General features: G+C 40.0%; 1 protein-coding gene across 1 annotated transcript in view; it reads left to right on the top strand.

Moving 5' to 3' along the window:
* Positions 1 to 24,917, top strand: part of LOC137012793 (potassium/sodium hyperpolarization-activated cyclic nucleotide-gated channel 1) — a 139,904-nt gene that overhangs the window by 50,595 nt on the left and 64,392 nt on the right. The window lies entirely within an intron of this gene.

Here is a 24,917-nt window from a genome sequence, read left to right as displayed (position 1 = left end):
CAAACGCAGCCTCTGCTGCGTCTGACCACCTGAACGTAGTCCTGGGGGAGGTCAAGGCAGTCAGAGGTGAGGCTAGTTGGCTGAAGTTGCGGATAAACCGACGGTAAAAATTGGCGAACCCCAGAAACCGCTGTAGGGCCTTACGGGAATCTGGACTTGGCCAATCTACCACAGCCTTTACTTTCTCAGGATCCATGCGCACTCCCTCAGTCGACACGATGTACCCTAGAAAAGGAACAGACTGTGCATGAAAAACGCATTTCTCCGCCTTGACAAAAAGCCCATTCACTAGCAACCTCTGAAGTACTCGTCGAACGTGCTGAACATGCTCCTGGAGAGACGAGGAAAAAATCAATATGTCGTCCAGGTAGACATATATGAACTGATCGACCATGTCTCTCAGCACGTCATTGACGAGTGCCTGGAAGACTGCTGGGGAGTTGGAAAGCCCGAACGGCATAACCAAGTATTCAAAGTGCCCCCTAGGGGTATTAAAAGCAGTCTTCCATTCATCGCCCTCCCTGATGCGGACCAAATGATAAGCATTTCTTAAATCCAATTTTGTGAAAACGGAGGCTCCCTGCAATCTCTCGAAGGCCGAAGACATTAACGGCAAAGGATAAGTATTCTTTACCGTAATGTTATTCAACCCCCGGTAATCAATACAAGGTCGCAGAGATCCATCCTTTTTCCCCACAAAAAAGAATCCCGCCCCCGCTGGAGAAGAGGAATGGCGAATAAACCCGGTTGCTAGTGAATCAGAAATATATTTCTCCATAGCCTCTCTTTCAGGAACTGAAAGTGAATATAACTTGCCCTTAGGCGGAGATTTACCTGGTAATAAATCTATAGCACAGTCATAGGGACGATGCGGAGGGAGAGAAGCAGCCCTGGACTTACTGAACACCTCCTTCAGGTCGTGGTACTCGACAGGCACGTTAGACAGATCCACCGCTTCCTCCTGCAACACAGAACCAGAGACAGACGAACAGGCAGAAACGAGACAAGACTTATGACAGCTTTCGCTCCAGGCCACGATGGAGTTCTGGATCCAGTCTACCCGGGGATTGTGTTTCGTGAGCCAGGGGTGACCAAGTACAACCGGAGAGTTGGGGGAATCAAAAACAAAAAATGAGGTGAGTTCTGAATGGTTGCCGGCGATGGTCATGGTGATGTCATCTGTGATGTGCGAAATGGTGGGTAGGCGTTGTCCATTGAGTGCGTGAACTGTAATCCTGTCGGAGAGGGGTTTGAGTGGGATGTGAAGCTTGTTAGCAAGAGCTCTGTCCAGAAAATTACCCTCTGCCCCCGAGTCCAGAAGTGCACGACACTGGTGAACGTGAGTGGACCACCCCAGTCTCACCGGGAGGAGGGTGGAGGTGGTTGAGGACTTCCCGGCGGAGATCCCACCCGACAGTAGCCTCAAATTTACTGCCGGGTTAGCCCTTTTAACGGACAACTATACGCAACATGTCCAGGTCTACCACAATATAGGCACAGTCCTTGGGACCTCCGCCTTTCCCGCTCCTCCCGGGAAAGCCGAGCTCGACCCACCTGCATGGGCTCGGGATCTTGAGCTGGGCTGACCGCGTCCCCGCTGCTGGACCTCAAATACTCCGTGTTCCTTAGAATCGGGTCACGCTGCTCGGCCCTGGTCAGCCGAGCGTCCACCGAAGTGCCAAATCCACGAGTCCATTGAAAGTCGGGGGAGGTCCAGCGCGTAGATCTCCCGCTGGACGCGATCAGCCAGCCCATGCAGGAACATGTCCCACTGCGCTTCCTCGTTCCAATGGCACTCAGCTGCAAGTGTGCGAAATTCGATGGAATAATCAGACACCGACTTCTCTCCTTGGTGCAGTTCAGCTAGTTGTCTAGCGGCTTCTTTCCCCGCGACCGATCGATCGAACACTCCTCTCATCTCAGCCGAAAGTGCCTGGAACGAGGTGCAGCAGATGTCCTGGTTCTCCCACACTGCCGTTCCCCAGAGGGCTGCCCTCCCCGTCAGAAGGGTGAGAACAAACGCCACTTTACTCTGCTCCGTACTGAAAGTCCGTGGCTGCAAAGCAAAGTACATAGAACAGCGTGTGAGAAACGCTCTGCAATATTTGGGTTCACCTCCATAAGACTCCGGGATCGGAAGACGTGGTTCCAAACTGGGGGCGCCCTCTGGTGATGGTGAGCGAACAGGCGGTGTGGGTGGCGCAGCGGGACCACGAAACAGCTGGAATTGCTGGGTGAGCTCGGACACCTGCGCTGCCAACGCCTGCACTGCTCTACCTGTCTTGTTCAGGTCTCTCTCCTGCGACTCCATGCGGCGGATGCTACCGTTGACAAAATCCTCCAGCGTAGACTGTGACGAGCTTGCTGCTTCCGTTCCTTGGTCAGATCGTTCTGTCATGATGAATCACAGGAAGCAAGTGCAAGTTAACTCCGTTTATTATAATATTGAAGGAGATAGACAATAATGGTCTGAGACAGGCAGGCGTGGCAGACAACAGGAACTGAGGTGATCGCTGCGTGGATGGTGCTGGTGTGATGAAGCGTGGTGACGGTGATAATCCAATCCAGGCGGTGAACGAAGACACGAAGAAGAGAACAGGAACTGGAACGACGAACACAGGAATAACGGTCAAGAACGGACACCACAAGACAGGACACCAAACAACGATCTGACAATGGATGGGGGAATGAGGTGAGTATTTGAAGGGTGACTGAATGAGCATCAGGTGGGGAAGGTGATGAGTGGCAGCTGGATCCAATGATGATTGTCGTGGCCTGGACACACCCACAAACACACTCGCACACACTCAACACGCGCACAACTGTCAAAACAAAGAACACGTGACAAGAAGGAAACAATGCATCTGAAAACCGTGACAGGGAGTTTAGGTTATTTGCTAGGGCATTGCTAAATGGTTTCTAAGTTATTCTGGTTGATTACATTGGTTGCTATTGTGTTCTGGTTAGTAGGGCATTATGCAGTTGCTAGGGAGTTCAGGATATGCAGTTGCTAGGGTGATCCACATGTGTGCTAGGGTGTTTTGTGTGATTGCTAGGGTGTTCTAGTTGCTAGGGCATTGCTATATTGTTTCTTCTGTGTTTGGTTGGTTCTAGGGCATTACGAAATAGTTGCTAAGGAGTTCAGGGAGGCTTCTGAGGCATTGCTATGCAATTGCTAGGGTGGTCCACATGGGTGCTAGGGTGTTTTGGTTGCTAGGGCATTGTTACATTGTTTCTTCTGTGTTTGGTTGGTTCTAGAGCATTACTAAATAGTTGCGAGGGAGTTCAGGGAGGCTGCTAAGGCATTGCTATGCAGTTGCTATGGTGTTCTTGTTGCTAGGGCATTGCTACATTGTTTCTTAAAGCCTGTACACACCTGGACAAATATCGCACACGTTTATCGCCAGCGTTTTTCGAGACGTTTTTTGTATTCACTCCCAAGCGATATTCACTGGCGATGCGCTGAGTGAACGTGCAAATTCACTCTCGGACAGTATGTGGCGCTGGTGCTTAACGGTAGTGCAAATAAACATATTTATAATATTAAGTTAAAGAAGATAAAAATGCAGATTTTAAATGGCATATATATGGCATATTCGAGATGGTAGTCAGAAACGGTAGTGCAAATAAACATATTTATGAAATAGACATTCTGAACTATATTATTTCTTGAATGTAAAAGAAAAAAAAGGTAAAAATACAAAAATAATACACATCTATTGGTGTTGCCAAGAAGTGGCAGAGCACCCATAGCGTGCATCTCAATCAGCTCCCTAGTTCACTAGTCAAGGCACTGATCAGGGACTCGGCAACATTCATTTACATGGTATACTCATACACGACCTAGGAAGCTAGGGAGCTGTTTGAGACGCAGGGATAGTTTGTAGGGGTCTTCCTCGTCTACTTACTTTCTCTTCGTCGTCTTGGTATCAATGTGTGCTCGGCAAGACCGTTTTGTGCTTGTGGGCCACCAGGTCGTGTTTTACTGTAACTTCACTCACATTGGCACCCTTTGTTTACTCATGAACGTTAAACGTCGATATTCGTCTCGGTGTGTACAGGCCTTTAGGTGTTCTGGTTCTAGGGCATTACTATGCAGTTGCTAGGGAATTCAGGGAGGCTGCTAAGGCATTGCTGTGCAGTTGCAAGGATCATCAACATGGATGCTAGGGTGTTTTGGATGGTTGATATGGTGTTCTGGTTGCTAGGTCATTGCTACATTGTTTCTTACAATAGGTGTTCTGGTTGGTTGTAGGGCATTACTATGCAGTTGCTAGAGAGTTCAGGGAGGTTGCTAAAGTATTGCTATGCCATTGTTAGGGTGGTCCACATGGGTGCTATGTTGTTTTGGGTGGTTGCTATGGTGTTCTGGTTCTAGGGCATTACTTTGCAGTTTCTAGGAAGTTCAGGGAGGTTGCTAAGGCATTGCTATGTGGTTGCTAAGGGGTCCACATAGGGCATTCTGGGTGGTTGCTGTAGTGTTCTTTTTGCTAGGGTTAGTTGCTTAGGGTTAGGGCTGGTTACTAATGATTTACACCACTAATGATTGTTTCCAAACAAGGTAGATACTACAACTTGCTGTGACGTCCAGTTTTTATTCTGGTTATATAACTCAAAAGAATAAAACAAAAAGAACATCTTTTTCAAAAGGCCTTAAATCACCACCAGCATGCTGTGGCTTACTGGAAAACCCACTAATGGATAAGAGATTAAAGATGTCTGTTCCATGTGATTTACTCTCATTATTAGAGTCGAAAAAGATTTTATATGATAAAGATATTTTGTCCAATTCCAAGTAACAATCATCAGAATGTCACAACAGTAAGAAGACGAGCATGAAATGCACCACAGATGGAGGGACACGTGAGGGAACACGTTTGTTGTTTGTTCCTCCATTCTTAACCAAATGCCAGATTATGATGTTTACAAGTAGGCTTAATAAATATCCCATATCTTATCAAAGAGAATAAATCGCTCTGCCCTCTTCCCCTCACGCTTATACGATGCATTAAAATTCAGCAGGACGTCCCAGATTTCAGCACACTGAATCGTGATGCTCTGACAAGCCCTGATCTTTTGCGGACCTTTTCTGTGTTTCTGAAGAGAGAAAATGCATTTATTCTGTTGGTGAAAGACGCTGCAGCAAGATGACCTTTAGATCAGCTGCCTTCTCTCTTCACAAAGCTTTTGAACTTCAGTAATCGAAGTGTCAGATGTTTTTGTGCTCTGAGGTAAAACATAGCCGGCAGGGTTGAGTTGCTAAATCCTCTACACACACACACACACACGCGGCAGCGAAGGAATGTTTTCATTGATCGTTACTTTGGCTTGAATTAATAATGTTCTAGTCACTAAATAACATCAGGGACTCATCAGAGAAAACTGCCTCCATTAATGCCGGGTTCAGGCTAAACGACATCAGCACGATTTTGGCACAATGGGATAGACGTAGGGTGTCGTGGTGATAGGGCGTTGGAATCGATTGCTTCATCTCATATAGTCTGCGGCACTTCACAATGTCACGACAGAAAGACTAGCATGTCGGGTTCCATCACATCTGTTGACCAGTAAGCTCTTCCGTATACACAGCTTTCAAAAATGGAGAATCGAAAGAGAGATGATGGTATTGGTACTGCTAGGAAGAATTATGCATTAGAGAAAAGGTTCATGGAGCTATGGCAACAATACTCCCGCCTTTATGTTGTTTCCTCGAGGGACTACAACGACATAATGAAAAAAGATAAATGCTGGCGAATGATATTGGAGCATGAATGCTGGAATTAGCATTAGGCTAGTTACAACCATTATTGTTTACGCTATTGTTTCCGGAAGTCAGTTGCTAGTTCCGCCTTCTCAATGACATTACGCACATTGCTAAATACGGCAAGAAATGATTGGTCGGGAAGCAACATGTGGTCTTACATGTTTCTCGTCCACGACACAACAAGAATTTAGGAGTCAAAAATCACATAATCTGACACATTGACTACGGTATCCCATACAGTCTGGACTGTTACATTACATTTTTTTTTACTAGGCCTGAGCTTAGTAAATTTTGTATTCGTGTATGTTAATGCATAAAAAATTCACCCCCCCCCCCCCCCCAATTTGTATTCTGCATCATTTACTTACCTTCATGTTGTTCCAGAGTGTAGGATTTTTCTTTTTTTTGTGGAGCACAAAATGATATTAAAATTCTGTATTAAAAAAACAACAGTAAAATAAATGCTTTAAGTGAGTTTAGGCATCAAAATATTCTAATTTACGGTATAAAAATGGATATTAATTTTGAGATTGCATTTAAAGGGTTAGTTAACCCAAAAATGAAAATTGTGTCATTAATTACTCACCCTCATGTCGTTCCACACCCATGAGACCTTTATTCATCTTTGGAACACAAATTAAGATATTTTTCATAAAATCCAATGGCTCAGTGAGGTAACGGTGAGGTGACATTTTTAAAACAGTTCATGTTCATGCCAGTTCAACCTTAATATTATGAAGCGATGAGAATACTTTTTTTTTTTGCCAAAACCCCCCTCCCAAAATAACGACTTTATTCAACAACAACTTCATGAAGCTTCAAAGCTTTACAAATGTGGTTCAGTGGTTTGTATCAACCTGCCAAAGTCACGCCCCCCTGTGGTGAACCATTGAAATTTTGAAACACTTATTACATAACGAAGACTTGTTTACTGAAAACACGTGACTTTGGCAGTTTGATACGCGCTCTGAACCACTGATTCAAAACAAAAGATTCGTAAAGCTTTGAAGCTTCATGAAGCAGTGTTTTGAAATCGCTCATCACTAGATATTGTTGAATAAAGTCATTATTTTGTTTTTTTTGGCACACAAAAAGTATTCTCGTTGCTTCATAACATTAAGTTTGAACCACTTTAGTAGCTTTCTGGGCATTGAAAGTGTTAATTGTCTTGCTGTCAATGGAGGCCTCACTGAGCCATCAGATTTTATGAAAAAATATCTTAATTTGTGTTCCGAAGATGAACGAAGGTCTTACGGGTGTGAAACGACATGAGGGGTAGTAATTAATGACAGAATTTTCATTTTTGGGTGAACTAACCCTTTAAGAGTGTACAGTAGATTAGTGCTTCGAGCATTAGATAATATAAATGTAAAAATAGGAAATGAGCATGCACAATTCAATTTCCAAAATCAACCGATACAATACATAAACTGCTGTGCATCCCTACAATTTTTCTTTATTCATACCTCACATTTTCCTCTACTTCTTGTGCCGTTTTGTTGTTCTTTAATGCTGTGCTTTTCACTCCATTGGAATCTTCTCATCCATCACTATTCCCCCTCCCCACAATAAATCCCTCATCTTTTCTCTTTTTTCCATATTTTTCACACATATTTCACTGAGAGAAGGCCACCCATCGATTCTCTTCTCTGTAAGATTGTCAGGCTGGTGTGAGTAGGACGTGAAAGTGCTAAATGGCTCTGTGATGGGCTGAATCAGTAGGTTTAATGACAGCCGGTGAGGCTGCGCTCAAAGCTCTGGCCCATTCTCTGTCACCCCACGGGGGTCCGGTTCACAGGCCCTAACGCAGTGCAAAGAGGCTGATGTCATTTCCATGCGGCAGTTTGCCAGGCACACTGTAAAAAGCCTTCTTCCTCTGGAACAGTAAGAACCCCTCAAAGCAAACGCAGTGAGTCACATTTCCTCTTCTGCGCAAAACCCTTCCACTTCATTTAGCTTGTTAGGTTGTGTAAAGATTCTTAAACAAGATGCATCTTACCCTGAAATCAGTAAGCAAAACATGGCTGTATAATAGCGAACACATCTACATAATGTTAGACCACTAATATGATTCTTTAGTATTATTTAGCATATATATATGTGTTTGTGTGTGTATGTGTGTGTGTGTGTTTTGCAAACCTACTTCTGAATACGTTTTGGGGCCACTGTATTTAAAGTAACAGCACTAGATTTTTTTCGGGGAATAACAAAGGAAGGACATACCTGCAGCTATTTTTTTCCTTTGTTATTTTCATGAGTCCAGTCATGGATTTTAATCCCAGCCAATTAGTCCTAGTTAATCCTTGATAACCTGTAATAGAGGTTATACACAAACACAATGTCAAATTAAAGTGACAAAAGCTATGTCAGTACTGGATTAGATGATACATACACTATAAGAAATGTCCAAATTATGAAGTATGCTTTTATGCATGCAGTGTCTCTAAACAGAGCTGTTATAATGACACAGCTAATTCTGTTAGCATGAGTCTGCTTTCTGTGAACTGACTAATAAACTCTTTAATGAGGATTACAGATTCACATGCGCAAATCTGATTGAGACAATCGGAATGTCTCTTTATCTTTATTACGTACAAATCTCTCCTTGTCCCGTGATATTTATTTTGCAACACAGGCTCATTGGGAAAACGTGCCTGGGACAGCATTTCTGCAAAAAGATTGTGTTGCTTCTTGCTTGTTTTGCAACACTGTCTAAGTGTCTTTTGTCGTGACTTGTGTTTGCAATGCATGTGCAGTGCTGTAGCAGGTGAGCTACAGAGCAAGCTTACCATGTGTCACGTCTTTGGACTTTATGTTTGCATTTTCATTTGTCACATGTCTCCCACCACTTGTTTGCTTCCATGGTTACCTTCATTAGTTCATTTGTACCAGCTGTGTTTTGTAAATTAGGCCCTGTCCCAAATGGCACCCTAAACCCTCACGTTCTTCCTCTGAGTCCGCGCTTTCACGACGTATTGCCGCTTTGACTGCCAGGTAAAGTCCTCTGCATAGCTCACAGTCTTGTGGGCTCAGCAGAAGTGCGCATCGAGGGCGCATAGCAGCCGCAAAGGGGGCGCTCGCTCACGAGCACCCCTCTTTAAGCTTAAATGACGAATGGGACACCCTACAGTCTTGTGGACTTGACGGACACTCACACACAGTGGCCATTGTAAGTCCACAAGACCGAAAGTACACATGAAGTGTGCCATTTGGTAAAGGGCCTTAGTCTTGTTTGCTCCTATTTCCTTTGTATATAAGCCCTCAGTTTCAGTTCAGTCTTTGTCCTGTATTGATTATGTTATGTGGTGTTTGTTGTTATGTCCTGGTGATTTTCCTGTTCCTTGTTCCTAGTATTCCGTTAAATGTTATTGAAGATATCTCCTTCGTCGTGCATTGAATGCTACAACACCCACCGTGACACCATGTAAGAAAAGCCATACATTGGAGCTGGTTATGTGAGGAAAAAATGAAAATTTATTAGTTTATAAATAATGCGCTATGTAAAAGTGTTTTGAGGTCAAAGTATTGTGCAAAAAACCACACAAAAATAAAAATGCAATAATCAATAATCTGCCCATGTAATCACAATTTGTGTGGAAAGGAATAAAAGTTGTTGTTTTACTGCCATTAGTGTTAATTTCAGTGGTAATTTGATACAGTATATTTGAACTTTTGCAAAAATGTAGCTAGAGGCATATTTTTTTCTAAGAGCCAAGATTGTTATATTGTGATGTGCAATATAAGAGGATAAATTCTTCCGATACAATATTAGAATCTCTTGTCTGCCAAAACCTGTTTAGAGTCGAACGTTAGCAAAGCTAATTCATTTATGATCACTCTTTTACACAATTCACACCTTTTCTCCACTGTCTTGTGTTTTCAGTCTATGGTTAGGTGAGGAATAGCACCTAGGCAGCTGTCAAGGGCTGCGTTCCAGTTCGTTTTTTAAATGCCCTTCCCTCGCTAACTTCCCTCAGTCTCGTTGACTCGGATGTACGTCATTGCTTACGTTGCATGAGTGCCCACTACTGGCGGAACCTTTGCAATGGGCTGAAATGGAACGTCCTAAGCCCTTGATCACTTGAAATCCGCAATGGAGCTGATTTATTTTTCCCCTTACAAAATTGTTTAATACAGCATTCTATATGTATATGTGTGTGTTTTAAATGTTTAAAAAATAATTAATATATCATTGTGGAGTTGTTTGTGGTAGGGTAAATTAAACGCGATATGCGGTGACGTCATAATCGTGTTGCATTGTGGGTTATGGAGCTGCCTGAAGTGTACATGTGAAGTAGACTCGCTCCCTTGGTCAAAATCGAGGGAGAGAGAGTCTGTCCATATAAACTTCCCTTGTCCACTTCACAAAGTGGATCGCACTTCAAAATGGCGGCAGGGATTCCCCCGAGGGGAAGTGTTTAGGGAAGTTCGCGAGTACATGTCTAAAACTGGAGTGGAACGCAGCCAAGGTCTCTCTGTATCCATCTACTACTGTGAAACATTAGCAATGCTAATAGGCTAACCGCTAACCAGTGCCCAAGGAAGTCGACCAGAAGTTGAAGCCAGCCGCGTGCCGCCATCTTGTAGCAGAACTTCACTTGCGTTAGCATCCCATTGACTACCATTCATTTTGGCGTCACTTTGAAGGCGAATAACTTTACATCTGAGGCGTTTAAAGACTCCATTTCTCCATTATTTATATCTATATATACACGACAATGTATAAAGGGCTCCAGTTTTTGTAAAAATAGGCTAACGATTGCGTCATAACCACTCGACTCTCTGTCGCACAGTAGAGAAATTACCATACAGACAGGAGGAGAAGCTCGCAGGCAATAGTATGCATTAACTTAATATGGCGTTCTGGCGTTACATTTTAAAATACTATACAAACGAATTAATCAGAATACTTACTCCTGCTCCAAAGAACTCCCCGCTCAAGCTCGCCGTCTCTGCAAGATTAACGATGGCAGTTTGCACGCACAGCTACTAGAAGATTTACATCTGTCAGACAGGTTGCTGACGTCATCAAGCTTAGTGTGAGTCTGCGCGTCAGAAACGGAAGTGCTAAAAATCGCTAAAAATGGATTTTGTAACTAGATTTAGCGACTTTCCCACCCCTTTTGAGACTTTTTTTCAAAAGCCTAGCAACCTCTTGGACAAACCTTACCTAGATTCCATGACTCGCCCACTGATATATATTCATATTAATATAAATCCGTGAACTTGCCAGTATGACGTCATCTAGTGACATTTACCGACCAGTTTTAGGTACTTTCAGCTTAAAGCAATTGGCAACGCTGGTGAGAGAGAGTTGAATTTTGTGTCAGTGTATTTGTGGTTAGCGCTACACTTGTCTGAATATGCACATAACTTTTTTTTGTGACTGTAGAGTGCATACTATACAAACAAGTATGCTCTATGTAAGTTTACAAATGCTTGACTGATGTGTCTGGTCTTGTACTCTAGTAGCCTGCATTATATACTTTCTGTCAGCACTCAAGTTAGCATCATATGTATGTTTCATTAAACGTATAAACTTGCCAAAATTATCTAACTTTAACTAACTTATCAGCAAAATTTCTTAATTTTGCTCTGGCATGACAATAGTTGACCATAGTTCTAAACTAGTTCCCACTATGGCACCCCTTGTGGCAATATTAATAATGCAATACATACTGGGACTAAATTATGACACATTTTAACACAAAGATTACATTTCTATCTGCCATCTTACATGAAAATTTTCACTGACCTTGTCACAGTGCATTCTGGGATTGAGCCATAATAGAATGGGTTGTCTCTATATCTCAGTAAAACTGCACCTATTACAAAAACATTAAATGACTAGTTAAATTGGTCAAAGTCAATGTTTACTCACACTATATAAAGAGTGAAGTACTCATAAAGTGTTCATTTTGGACCCCGGATGTGTATCTTTATGAGTGTGATTCTTCATATATAGATTCACACAGATATAGTCTGCGATGATATGGGTGTTTTAGCAGTGTGTGAGTGTACTAAGCATGCGTGCGTGTGAGATAGTGCTGGAATGGTGATGGGTCAGGGCACTGTGAAACATCAGGCCTCACAGTCGTTGGCTAATTTTAGCCCTAGTGCACTGTACACCGCTACAGTATCTCTCACACAGGCAGATTAATAGAGTTACAGAAGCCTCTACTGTATCACTGCTGTTGCCCGAGCCATTCCCAGAGACAGCGGTGGGAGGAGAGAAAGAAAGAGTGTGGAGATACAGAAAGAGGTCGAGAAGACGAATAGAGAGGAAAACAAGAGAAAGTATGGAGCTTGAGCAGCAGTTTTTGCAGTTCATTGGGTTCACATGGAAATAAAAATTGCAGTGATTAGCGAGATTTTCAGTAAAATGTGCAACGTAGTCTTACTGGAAAAAAAAAAACTTGAAAATTATGTTATTTCTTGCATGTTTTGAGATACTTTCAAACTGAAATGTCCAGTAAGTGGTCCTAAAAGTTTTATTACGTTTATTGTTGAATTTATTTTACCAATATGGAAATGAAATGTCTGTTGAGTGGCACTTAAAGATTAACCACCTCATTTGAAAATCATCAATGTAAGTGAACATGACTGTTCCTAATGTTTCTACAACCCCATACTGTAAAAGAAATGACATGACATTATTAACACACATTTACCTTAGAGCAATGTAGATGTTCTTACTGCGGTTCTAGTTTAATCAACAGAACGAACCTCTCAAAATTACCATATAGTATCACTATTAAAAGTGACCCAACGTTTTACCTTTTTTTTATGTTGATAATTTAAATATTTGGTTGTAGTTCCCTGTTGCAGTATCAATGGCTACCATAGTAAACATATATAAGAGACAGAAAGAATAAAAAATAAACAAATTTTTGTGTATAAAAAAATTGTGTTTTTGCACAAAGTTCTGTCATGAAACTCTCGATGGCACAGGCTGAGAGTTCCTTAAAGGGTTAGTTCACCCAAATATGAAAATAATGTCATTTATTACTCACCCTAATGTCGTTCTACATCCGTAAGACCTTCGTTCATCTTTCAAAGACAAATTAAGATATTGATGATGAAGCCTCTTCTATTGAGAGCCATTCAAACAAAGGCTTTTCAACAATATCTATATGGGCCGATTTCAAAACACTGCTTCAGAGCTTTACGAATCGAATCAGTGAATCGGAGCGCCAAAGTCACGTGGTTTCAGCAGTTTAGCCCTTTGATGGGAGATCCGAATCATTAATTCGAAACAAAAGATTCATAAAGCCCATACAGATATTGTTGAAAAGTTATTTTGTTTTTTTGGCGCACAAAAAATATTCTCATCGTTTTATAATATTAAGATAGAACCACTGAACTCGCATGAACAGTTTCAAATATGTTTTTAGTGCCTTTATGGATCTTGAGAGTTTGAATGGCTTTGCTCTCAATAGAGGCCTTACTGAGCCATCGGATTTCATCAACAATATCTTAATTTGTGTTCGAAAGATGAATGAAGGTCTTACGGGTGTAGAATGACATAAGGGTGAGTAATTAATGACATTATTTTGGGTGAACTAACCCTTTAACTCAATCTGCTTACAATTACGTAATTCTCTATAGGGCACATCTGATTAGTCCCTGCTCTATCAGTAGCCAATGAGCTCGCTCAAATACTTGGTCAGCATTTGCTGTAGCCATTGCAGCATGCTTTCAGAAACCCTCCACCTTCCCCAGCTCCACCTGTATAGATCTGCTACTAAGGTTACACTTTATTTTGATGGTCCTCTTTAGACTTTCTATTGACTATAAGTAACCATGCACTTACAGTACATGTCAACTAACCCTCATTAGAGTATTAGTAGTCTGTTAGGTTAGGGTTAGGTGATAGTAGGTGATAGGGTTTTGGTTAGTACAGGGGTGTGCAAGCTCAGTCCTGGAGGGCCACTGTCCTGCAGCGTTTAGCTTTAACTTACCTCAACATACCTGCCTGAAAGTTTCTAGTATGCCTAATTAGACCTTGATTAGCTGGGTCAGGTGTGTTTAATTGGGGCTGGAGCTAAACTCTGCAGTGGCCCTCCAGGACTGAGTTTGGACACCCCTGAGTTAGTAGAATAAGTTGACACATAGTTTCAAAGTTAATTATAGTCAGTAGAATGTCTGATGGGGGCCATCAAAATAAAGCTTTAGCAGATATTAAGCAGACAGTCTACTAATACTTTCATGAGAGTTAGTTGACAGGTAGTGAAGAATGTCTTACTTGCTCACAGAAGTGTGTTGTGTATGTATTGGCTGTAGCAAGTCCCTCAACTACAGTATTGCCTCAACATATCAACATTGTCATATCCATTACCATGCCAAACACTCTGAGACTTGTCATGACACAAATGCATTAATTTGGTTGTATTCCTCTGGGAGAACTTGGCCTAGGGATACACTGCTCTCATAAGCTTGATCATACTTCCCATGAGGCACTAGGGCACAGTGGAACACGACTTACAAACCCACCGAGGTTTATACATCCGGCACAGATAACAGCATTGTGGATGAATGCAACTGATACATAATCGAATCACTAACTGGAATCTGCCTCCAAACACCACAAGCCAAGAGAAAAAGGGAAAGATAAACAGGCTAGTTTGAGAAGGAGAGCGAGCTTGAGAATAATTGATATTAAGTAAGTGTAGAGCGCCCGAGGCTTGCTCTGGCATTCACGATCTCTCTGCTTGACTCAGCTGCCCATGTTTCTATTGCCTACTTTTTACCATTATAAACTATTATTCTTTTTAATGTCTATTCCTCCTACTCCATTTGGTTTGTTCATCTGCTTCTCTACAGCTGGTCATTTGAAAGAAACATCAATCTCACTTTACATTTATAATTATTTGAGTAAACACTGAGAAGTAGCTATTCAAACTCGAAAACTGTCATCAGGAGACATGTGGCCTAAAAAAGGGGTTTTCAAACTGGAGGCTAGGGGGTCCAAAGTTTAGGGGAAAAAAATAGCAATGGCAATTTTATTTATATAGTAGCGTAAAATACAACCCAAGTTGACCAATGTGATTTAAGATAAATAGAAACACAAACACATTACTAAACTAATTAAAACAGTAAAATAACAATAAAATATCAGAATTCAGAGGTTCGTTAAAAACAACACCCAGATTTTTTCACCCATGGCTTCACACAAGAAGACAGTCCACCAAGGTTTATTTTGGGAGCATTAAGTGAATCCGAAGGTCCGAATACAATAATTTCCATTTTACGCTCATTGAAATTCAAGAAGTTTAGAGACAGCCAGGCCTTTACATCTGTCAAACAGGCCATGAGAGTGTCCAGACCGTCTGAATTAAATTTAAAGGCAGATAAATTTGGCTGTCATCAGCATAACAATGGAATGACAGTCCATATTTCCTAATAATAGAACCAAGTGGGACCCAAAATGGATCCCTGGGGAACCCCACAAGATTAAAGAGCATCACTAGAAATGTATTCACCAATGTTAACTCAAAATAGTGCAAACATTTTTTTTAAATAAAAATAACTGAATGCTTAAATTAATTTATTAAAATAATTAAATAAACTATTAAAAATAAATAAATCATCTAACAGTACTAATCATTAGAAAAAAAGTAAGAATGTAATATAACAAAAAGTAAATACTCAATATTTTCCAAATAATATTTTTACACATATTTATAATATTAATTTTACAGCATAAATTGGGCCTTATGAATATGCAGGGTGCCATTTTAGAATTTTTGGTCCCTTGCATGAGGATGATCATATTTGGGGGACTGTGGTATGTAAAAAAAAACCCTGGCCTAAACAACTCAATTTGTGATTATTTTAGGAAATAGCCTGTATTTAAACATTATTTTACTGCTTGTAAGGCAAGAATCACTATTACTATTGCTCATACTTAGGGCTAGAGATTTGAACAAAACCCAAACACCAAGTTTAATACCTCACATCATGCAGCTTGTAGACAGTGCTAATACTTTTCTAAATGATCAGAGTCAGACATATGATTTTCACTTGGCAAACAATAATGAGACTGCAGAATGTCTGGACTCTGGAATGGCTCATGTGTTCGATCCGTGTCCGTGGCAGTGCCTGGTAGGGGTTATCTGATGCTGGTGGTCTGATCTTTTAAGTGCTGTGTGCCCTTTCACCAGTAACCTTGAGCATTAATCAAGTGTTGTTGGTTAGCATTCCCAAAGTGCTTTGACTCTACACAATGCTGATGTTTGTTAAAGATCAGAGTGGAACCCTGAAGGAAAAAATGTAACACGTTATTTGTATGTAAACTATTAAAGCTATTCTTTTATTATTCTGTAAGGCAAAATTGCTAATACAATTGAGCTAACTCTTTTATCCAAAGTGACTTACAGAAAAACAGTCATGGAAATGGTCCCTTTGGAGCAACCTGGGGTTAATTGCTTTGTTCAAGGGTAGAATGGGGATAAAATTAAATTAGGATCTCAGTAACTCTCATATAGGTGAAAAACCTCCAACAACCCTATGACAGAAACTCGGACATTTTGCTTAGAAATACAACATTTTAACTGTTAAGACATGCTAAGACATGTGACATTTGCTTTAAAATAACAGACTTTTAATGGTAACTCTATCTCATCCTTGTGTACACTGTAAAAATGACCGTGATTTTAACAGTAAAAGACTGTAAAAATGCTGCGGTGAAAAACTGTCAATTGGTTTACAGAAAGTTTCTGTACTATATACGGTGAATAACTGTAATAGATCTAACGGTACATTTAATGTAATTTTACGGTAAAATATCGTCAAATTCACAGTTTTTGGAAGTGAAAAATAATTCATTGTAAAATTTACAGTGAAAACCCGTAAATTGACATTCCCACAATTCCCTTCGTGACACTTCACATTTGATATATTTTTGTTGAAATTACTGTGTTTCTTCTTAGTTTTTCTCATTTTTTTCTAATCAGTTATGTACATTAGGGTTTTATGTTACATCTAATGTTGTTAAATTAATGTTTATTGCATTTTTAAAATTTCATGCATGTTACCATGTTGGTGTTTAGTGTGTGTGTGAATGACACTGTGTGCACCTTCTATATGTTAGTGTTGTCCTTCTCAGCTTGTGGAAAAGCTGCTTGTGATGAACTTTGATTCATCATGTGACTCTTATCACCACTGTGTTTTGTGACTGTCAGTATATTATAAAGTTACAAAACAGATATTAGTACTTCATTAGGTTGATAAATTAACATTATATCAGTTAATGAAATACGTTATTTTACCGTAAATTTAACAGATTTTTTTTTTACGTTGCTACTGTATTTTTTACGGTAAAGTTCTGGCAGCTACAGCTGCCGTTTTTTTACCGTAAATTGTACTGGGATTTTTTTTATAGTGTACTGAGACTTGTTACCGCTATAGAGCAACGCAAGAGTGCATGTTAAACGTTAAAAATTTAACATATTTTAATATATAAAAAAATGTGAACACATCAATTTAATATTTAATATTTTAAAACATAAATTTAACATATTTCAAATATGCATGTTAAAAATGTATCCCCATTCTACCCTTGAACACTTGCAAATGCATTGTCTAAAAGTTAGTGTTGCTTTCCATACAGTACTTGTGTAAGGGTTTTAGTTATAATTCTCGCCAGAGAATTCTTGGTGTCTGTGTCTGTTTGTGGATATTGATTTCAGATTGGAATGATTCATTGACATTGGGGGTCTTTCCCATGTCAGCACTTCCTGATATTGTGTGTCAGTCCCATGAGGTGTATTTACAAGACTTGAAAAACCAATATAGATACAATGCTAGTCATATGTATATAAGATACAGCCATTCCCTCAGGCCAATTTGAAGGTTAATGTGTTTTGACAATATTCTTGACCCCACATCTCAATGACTATTACAGCTTTAAATTAGGAGGTGCCGCTGGATTTGACTTTTAGACATTAGACTTTTTTTTTAAATAATAAATTATGTAATTTCTGTGTAACAAACATCATCAAATGGAACTGCAAAAATTAGGTTTCCAAACCACTCCCTTCTGCCATTATTTAAAAGAAGAGATAGCCCCGCCCCAAACTCACACCATTGGCTGAGGCACTGTTGCTATGTTGAACTGGACAGGAATGCGTTCAATTTTGATTTAATGTTTTCTTGAGTGCAATGATACATGTAAATTTGAGTTCAAATATCTGTGACAAAACCCTCTGTATTTCATAAAGAAATACTTCTGTATCACATTACAAGTGTCAAACTATGAGAGAAATTTGCCGAGACAGTTTCGGCAGTCTGTTCTGTTAACACACAATGACGCCTCAGCTTCTTTGCAGTAACTCAAAAATAGTGTGAGACTACAAAAGGTCACCACATCTCACTGTGGGTTTTGTGGAGCATAAAATGAACTTAACCCATCACAGGCCCATACCATAAGCGGCTATTAAAACACCATCAAATTCACACCTTAGTAATTCCAGCCATATGTGGAGAGCAAGAGCAATTTCTTCGACATAGATAACAATTACTTTCAGCTTCAAATCCTGCTTTAATTTGGCAGGGGGGAAATGTCCACAGCAATACAGGGTTTATCATGCAAAACCAGTTAGCACTGACGCTGGGAAAAACATTACTGGAGATATTTTTTTGGGGGGTGTGTATTGAGTTTCTCCGGCCAGGGTTGTATAATGAAATAACTGGCCCGGATAGAAAAAAACCCTGAAGAGATGTGTGGAGTTAATGGGCTTTTCATGCAAATGAGGGATGGCTGAATTAGCGAGGGTGCCCACGGATGCATTCAGGAGAGAAGATCGGCTTTGTTCGGAGCCAGTGCCGTTGAAACCTTTTATCCCATGCCGTTAGCTAACGATGGATGATCGCACTAAGCTATAACATGAGCTTGTCTGATTAACCAGCAGAATCGGTGTCTTTATTCATGTCAGATGGGAGGTGCTGTTTAAAAGTGGAGTTACATCCTGAATTCAAATGTCAGAATATTTCATAGTAGTGATGTGGAATGCTATCAGTCGGGGCAGCCGTGGCCTAATGGTTAAAGAGTGAAGGTGATGATACACAGGGCAACAGCGACGTTGCTTGAGTACTTTCCCCATTGAGAATGGGCAACAAAGTTCGATCTAAAGTATCCAGATAGAAAGTTGTTGCCCATTCTCAATAGGAAAGATCCCAAGCAACATCACTCGGCAACACTGCCCACCAACATTGCTCAAAAAGTTGCCGGTGTATCATCACCTTGAGTTTGGTAACCCGAAGGTTGTGGGTTTGATACTCAATCCGGTTGTTAAGTCTGACGTCACGCGGCAGCGCTTCTGGGTCCTAACGCTCTATCTCATACCACAAGAAAACAACAAATGGTGCTAATATACATACACGATGTGGTGTAATACTACAAAAAATATATAATTATAACCTTTATCTCCATACCAAAATTCCAGATGGCCAGACAATGATTCATCTTTTATAAATCGTTAAAATATCAATATCTGTGACGCTGTAAGCACGGAGACTGTTGTGTAGACTGTAAGTATTGTAAGTAAAATGAATAAATAACGCTCATAAATGGCCGTTGATGGCATTCTCAAGTGAAACGAGTTGAGGCTTGGACCCGGAAACGGCTTTCCTTACGTCACGACTTAACAAGCGGATGCCGACAGGAATTGAGCAAGGAATCTAATCACTCCCCGGGCGCCACAGCAAAATGGCTGCCCACTGCTTCGGTTGTGTCCACGGTTTGTAGTGTGTGTGTATTTACTACACACTACTCCAAATGTGTATGTACTAACTTGGATGGGTTAAATGCAGAGGACACATTCTGAGTATGGGTTTCCATACTTGACCTTCACATGTCACTTAACTTTCACTTTAACTTTTTTTTTTGCAAAACTCCAAAAACTTACCTAAACATACAATTCACTGTAGTTTCCAATTGAAATGAACACTGGTGGGAGTAAAACACCGACAATTTACCTCTTACAGCATTGCACTTGTGATGCAATGCACTAAGGTAACAAACAGTCACATGAAACATGAGTCACAATAAAAGAGCTTAAAGACATGAAAAATCATACTATGCGTTTTTAATCTTTATATATATATATATATATATATATATATATATATATATAAAGCAAATGGTTACAGTATGTTTAGGGTAAGGTTTTGTGTAAGTAGCCACTTTTTCTAACGCTACTCCCCGGGCATTTAATTTCCAAAGTACTGCCTTGTTAATTACAACAACAACCCACATAAAATGTTGCCATATTCATGTTCATCTGTTTCAGATAAAACTAAGGCTATGTTCACACTGTCAGTCCAAATCCAGTATCTGATTGCAATCTGATCTAAAATTATTGACTGTCCACACTGTGTCTCGCAACTGTTGTGTATCCAATGCCACTCTTTCGTTTTCCAGAATATCTGTATTGGTTTCTATTGCAATGACATTGCTTTGGTAGATATAATCCAAAAACAACAACAATGCATAATGGAGGGTTTGGAATACAGATGTTGTCTTATTTATAAAATGACAATGTGTAGCAGAGGCAGAGGCAGAAATGTCTCCTACAAAGGTATGCGTGGCTTTATTCTGTGCTGTTGTCTCGGCTGGTTTCAAAACATATCTCCGTTATTTTGTCATTTTCTGCTTGTACAACCTAGTTTTTGCAGCAACTTTCAGCATGCTTCCTATAACAACATCTGACATGTTTACGTTTTACGTGGCGTGTGAAAGTCACATAAACCATGCGAAATCTGATCCGAGCAGTCAGACTGAAACTAATTTCCAGAAATGCGATTTGAATGATTTCAAACCACATACTGTATCAATGTAGCTCGAAACGGATTTGTAAAAATTGCATTTCATGTGATTTTTTTTTTTTGCTCTTCGCACTTGCTAAATCTGATGGGATTTCAATCGGATATGCACAAAAAATTAGATTTGGACTGACAGTCTGAACAAGGCTTAAATTTGCCTTTAGCGCCACACTGAACTTTGAAAAGTGTTGCGAAACATGCAAAGGGCAACAAAATATAATTTTGTAGAAAAATCACCACAGGCACATTTTTCCAATTAGCCTGGGTTGATCAAAATTGTCCCTAAATACTTTTTAAATATACATCCATTTTTGTGTTTATCAGTGCATGTTATTGCAAAAGGGGGGAAAAAAATGCTTATTGTAATCTTTTACCAAAAAAAAGACTTTCTTTTGGTTGACATCTCCAATTCCTCATACAGAGACCACTTTTTTACAATTCAATCAATTCTCAGTGGATAAAATCAAGTCCTGCCATGCATTTTTACTCCTTGAAAATCCTGTTTCACCCAGAAAATGTCACATTACAGGAGTAAAATGCAATTATTTGGTTGTGAATTGTCTGAGAAGTTGTGTGTGGTTGTGTCTAACTTTAAAAAGAGACAATGTGAATTATATAACAACCACAATCTCTTTCGGTCGACTACACAGAATAAGCAGCAAAACATAACAAGAAAAAATGTGCATCTCTTTCTCACTCTCACACACACACACACACACACACACACACACACACACACACACACACACACACACACACACACACATCTCTTTCCTTTCATCCCCTATCCATTTCTCTGCATTATTTTACTCCGTTTAAAATTGCACCCGCTTCCGTCTTGCCAAGCCTGAATTGATTTTTTAGGCATTCAAAGCCTTTCACCCCTCTGAGTCTCTGTTGTGCCAGCACACAATGTAGTTTGCATATGACTAATCATCTGCCGTGTTTATATGTAATCTCATATCATTTCTGGCCATGTCCCCTGTTTTCTATCTTCTTCTCTCCTTTCCTCTCCCTCTCTCACCTTCTGGCTGTTTCGCTCTTGTGAAACTCAAAACAGATCTACCTTTGTTCAAAACACATGCAAATATCCCAGGCGTTCGCTAAGATGGACAGGGACTCTTGCAATTGTGTGTAAGAGTACCTAATGTTTCACATAAGTGTCTGTGGGCGGCATTCTCAGTGGTTCTCAAATGGTGGGTCGTGACCAGGTATTACAATAATGCTAAATGCAAATAACGAAATGCAGCTTAACATAAAATTGTGCATATAAAGCACAGCAAAATAAGTATGCTTTTAAAAGGGAGAAGGAAATTGCTGTAGGTATTTTGGTGCAAATTCATCTGCAAATTTTGAGTATTTGGCCCAGTATTTGTTCCGATCTGGTAAATCCCACTTCTGATGCTGTTTATGCTTCTACAAAATTGTCAAGTTTCCCATTTAGCCTATGTCAAGTTAATTATTTTGCATATTGTTGGGCCTTGAGTTGATGCTGAAATCAGCCTAAGCTTGACTAGCTGAAAATTAGCCAAAACCCATCTAAAACCAGCCAACAGACCACCAAAGGCCAGCAAAGCAGCTTAGGTTGGTTTAACAATCTAGCATCATGGTGAGTTACCACTCAATGTCTAAATGTATCATCTGAACCCTAAAGCAAAGCCAGTTGAGAACTGCTGTGGACTATAGAACAGCTCTTTTTATTGCAGTTTTATTGATGCAGATATGCAGTATTAAGTATCAGACCTTTTAGTAGGCAGAGATGAGATGGATAACACATCTTCTTTTCTCCCGGTTGACTGCTGTCTTTGGGGTTGAATATAATTGTTTTGAATCCTCCAGGGCAGTGACTCGTCATTCTGAGACGCATTGCTCCCGTGATGCTCTGTTCTCACTGCATTATTAGCAATATAAATCTGCAAAGAGGTGAAAAGGCATGATCATTCTCAGCTCTGCCTACATAGTAATGCAGAAATTGTACAACATAACCATTAAGATCAAAGGCGAGTAGAGCAGGAAACAGGGTACTTTGGAGGCTTATAGTATCTAGCAGCATTTCAGCCTCAGGCCACGTCCACACAGCGAGAGAATACGGTTGTAAGGCCGTGTGTCCACCAGAGAGTTTTTAGCCAGCTGAAAACGCTAGGCGCTCTGCTTAAAACGCCCGTCTTTGAGCGCTTGAGAGCGCTTCTGCTGCGCAGCGTTTTTTTCCGTTGAGACGCTTTGTTGCTATGATACGGAATATCCGCGTCACTGTTACTTATAACTGATTTTGCAGGTAATTTTTTTCAGGCTTAAAATGTTCACACAATGTGGATTTACTTGCTATGTATGTTCGGAGACCAGTAATATTAATTTCTCATCCATTTTGTTTCTGTTTGTTGATGTCGCTGTACAGCAAGAATGTGACAGTTGGTCGGAGTTGTATTTGTTCCGCCCCTCCTCCACTCTGATTGGACGGCTGGCTAAAAAGTGACAGTGATGAGCGCAACGTTTTACTCAAAGTTGAACATTCTTCAACTCGAGGCGACCGGTAAAAACGGCCTCGTTACGCTCTCGGCGTTTAAAAAACGCGGCGCTCCCATTGAAAACAATTGAAAAAGTACGCTCGAAGCTGGAAAAAACGCTTAGGTGGACACACGGCCTAAGTCCTTAATACGATTACGATTAAACAAACACACCTGTAAATTTTCAGGACTCACAACCACATTCTCAGAAAACATACTCTGTGTGAATGAAACCAAAGTCCCTTTCAAGGAAAGTCTGTTCATTTGGCGGCCATTTGTAATGCCTCCTGGCAGCTATTTTGGGCATCCAAGACCAAGTCCTATCTTTTTGAATGGGGGAATCCTGAAATCTAAAAAAAAAAACGCTTGACGAACTCACAATTAAATAACATATTTCAAATCAGCAACAAAATCTGACGAACTGTCCCATAAATGTTGTTTCTTATGCTCAAATAGCATTAAAATTTTATTTTCAGGCTAGACGAGCCAATGCACACGTGTAGTTCAGGTTTCTTTGGGAACCAGAGCTTCTAAAGGCAGTTGCAGTGACGCAATGACTTTATCAATCAGCGATTGGCTCTTTTACTTAGAATGCGGGACGTATTCCGCCATATTGCGCGTTGCAGTTTTGAACTGTCTTTCTATATCTATAGTCTTTGACGAAACCGAACTGGACAACTAGTTGTCTGAAGGACTTGACAGATGAACTCTTGCTTGATTGGACTGAATTCACTGTTCGCAAAGACCCGCCCCCTTTATTTTGTTAGTACGTTCGTCGAGTCGCGCCACACATCATGTTCTCACTCAGTGAAAAATACACTGTGGAGCAAAGAGGACACTGACAACGCGTCGACAGACAAGACAGAGCAGGTTACTTTTGATATGAAACAAAGTCTCAAATTTCACATTTTGTAATTAAAAAAAATGTAAACAATAAATACCATTTTATGGCTCTTCAATGTGTCATGACAGATCTGGCGAGTGCTTTGTCGGACAAAATAGCGGATTCGGCGTTATGATTGGTTATATCGCATGTCAATCAAATTCCCGGCAAATGGTCCATTGGAATCTTATAATTTTTCAGTTTTATGGATGTAATCATCTTTGATAACACTTTCGCTATGGTTACTGTACTGGTAAAAGAATACGGACTACACATACACACACTCAAGACGCTTCTATAAGTAACTGTTTGAACAGGACAATTTGAGACTCACATCTCTAAGTATATGCGGTTGTCAATCCAGTGTGAACGTACAGTAGATACGTACATATTTTTTGAGTTATCGACAAATTGAAATTAAAACGTACCCAATTTACTTTCTTAATAAATGTGACAGATTTTATTGTGCACGATTCATCAGTGCATATTATTCATACAAGAAAAAAAAAAATCATAATATTTCATCAAAATGTAAAAAAACTTTGAAATGTTCTAATGATGAAATCACATGGCCCTGTGGGAAAAATAATAATATTAAAAATACAGATAGGCCTTCTACCTTTTAAAAGTGAGTTTGATAAGATCTTTTAAATATTTTTTTTATTATTTTATAAAGAAGTCTGTTATACTAAGCAAGGCTGGATTTATTTGATAAAAAAATGCAGTAAAAACAGTAATATTGTGAAAAATTATTACAGTATAAACTAGGGAAGCAAATCTATCATGAAAATCTATTTTATTATATTTCAAATTGAATTTATTCCTGTGATGACAGAGTTTTTAGCAGCCATTGTTCCATTCATCATTCTGTTTTCTCAATGTGCATAATAGTGATTTCTGTTACTCAGCAAAACACCATCCTGTGCAAAAAACAAGAATCTTT

This window comes from Chanodichthys erythropterus, chromosome 22 (assembly GCF_024489055.1).
Source record: "Chanodichthys erythropterus isolate Z2021 chromosome 22, ASM2448905v1, whole genome shotgun sequence".
In the NCBI taxonomy this organism is placed as follows: Eukaryota; Metazoa; Chordata; class Actinopteri; order Cypriniformes; family Xenocyprididae; genus Chanodichthys; species Chanodichthys erythropterus.
Note: the sequence above shows the minus strand (reverse complement) of the source record. Positions and strands in the feature narration are given on the sequence as shown.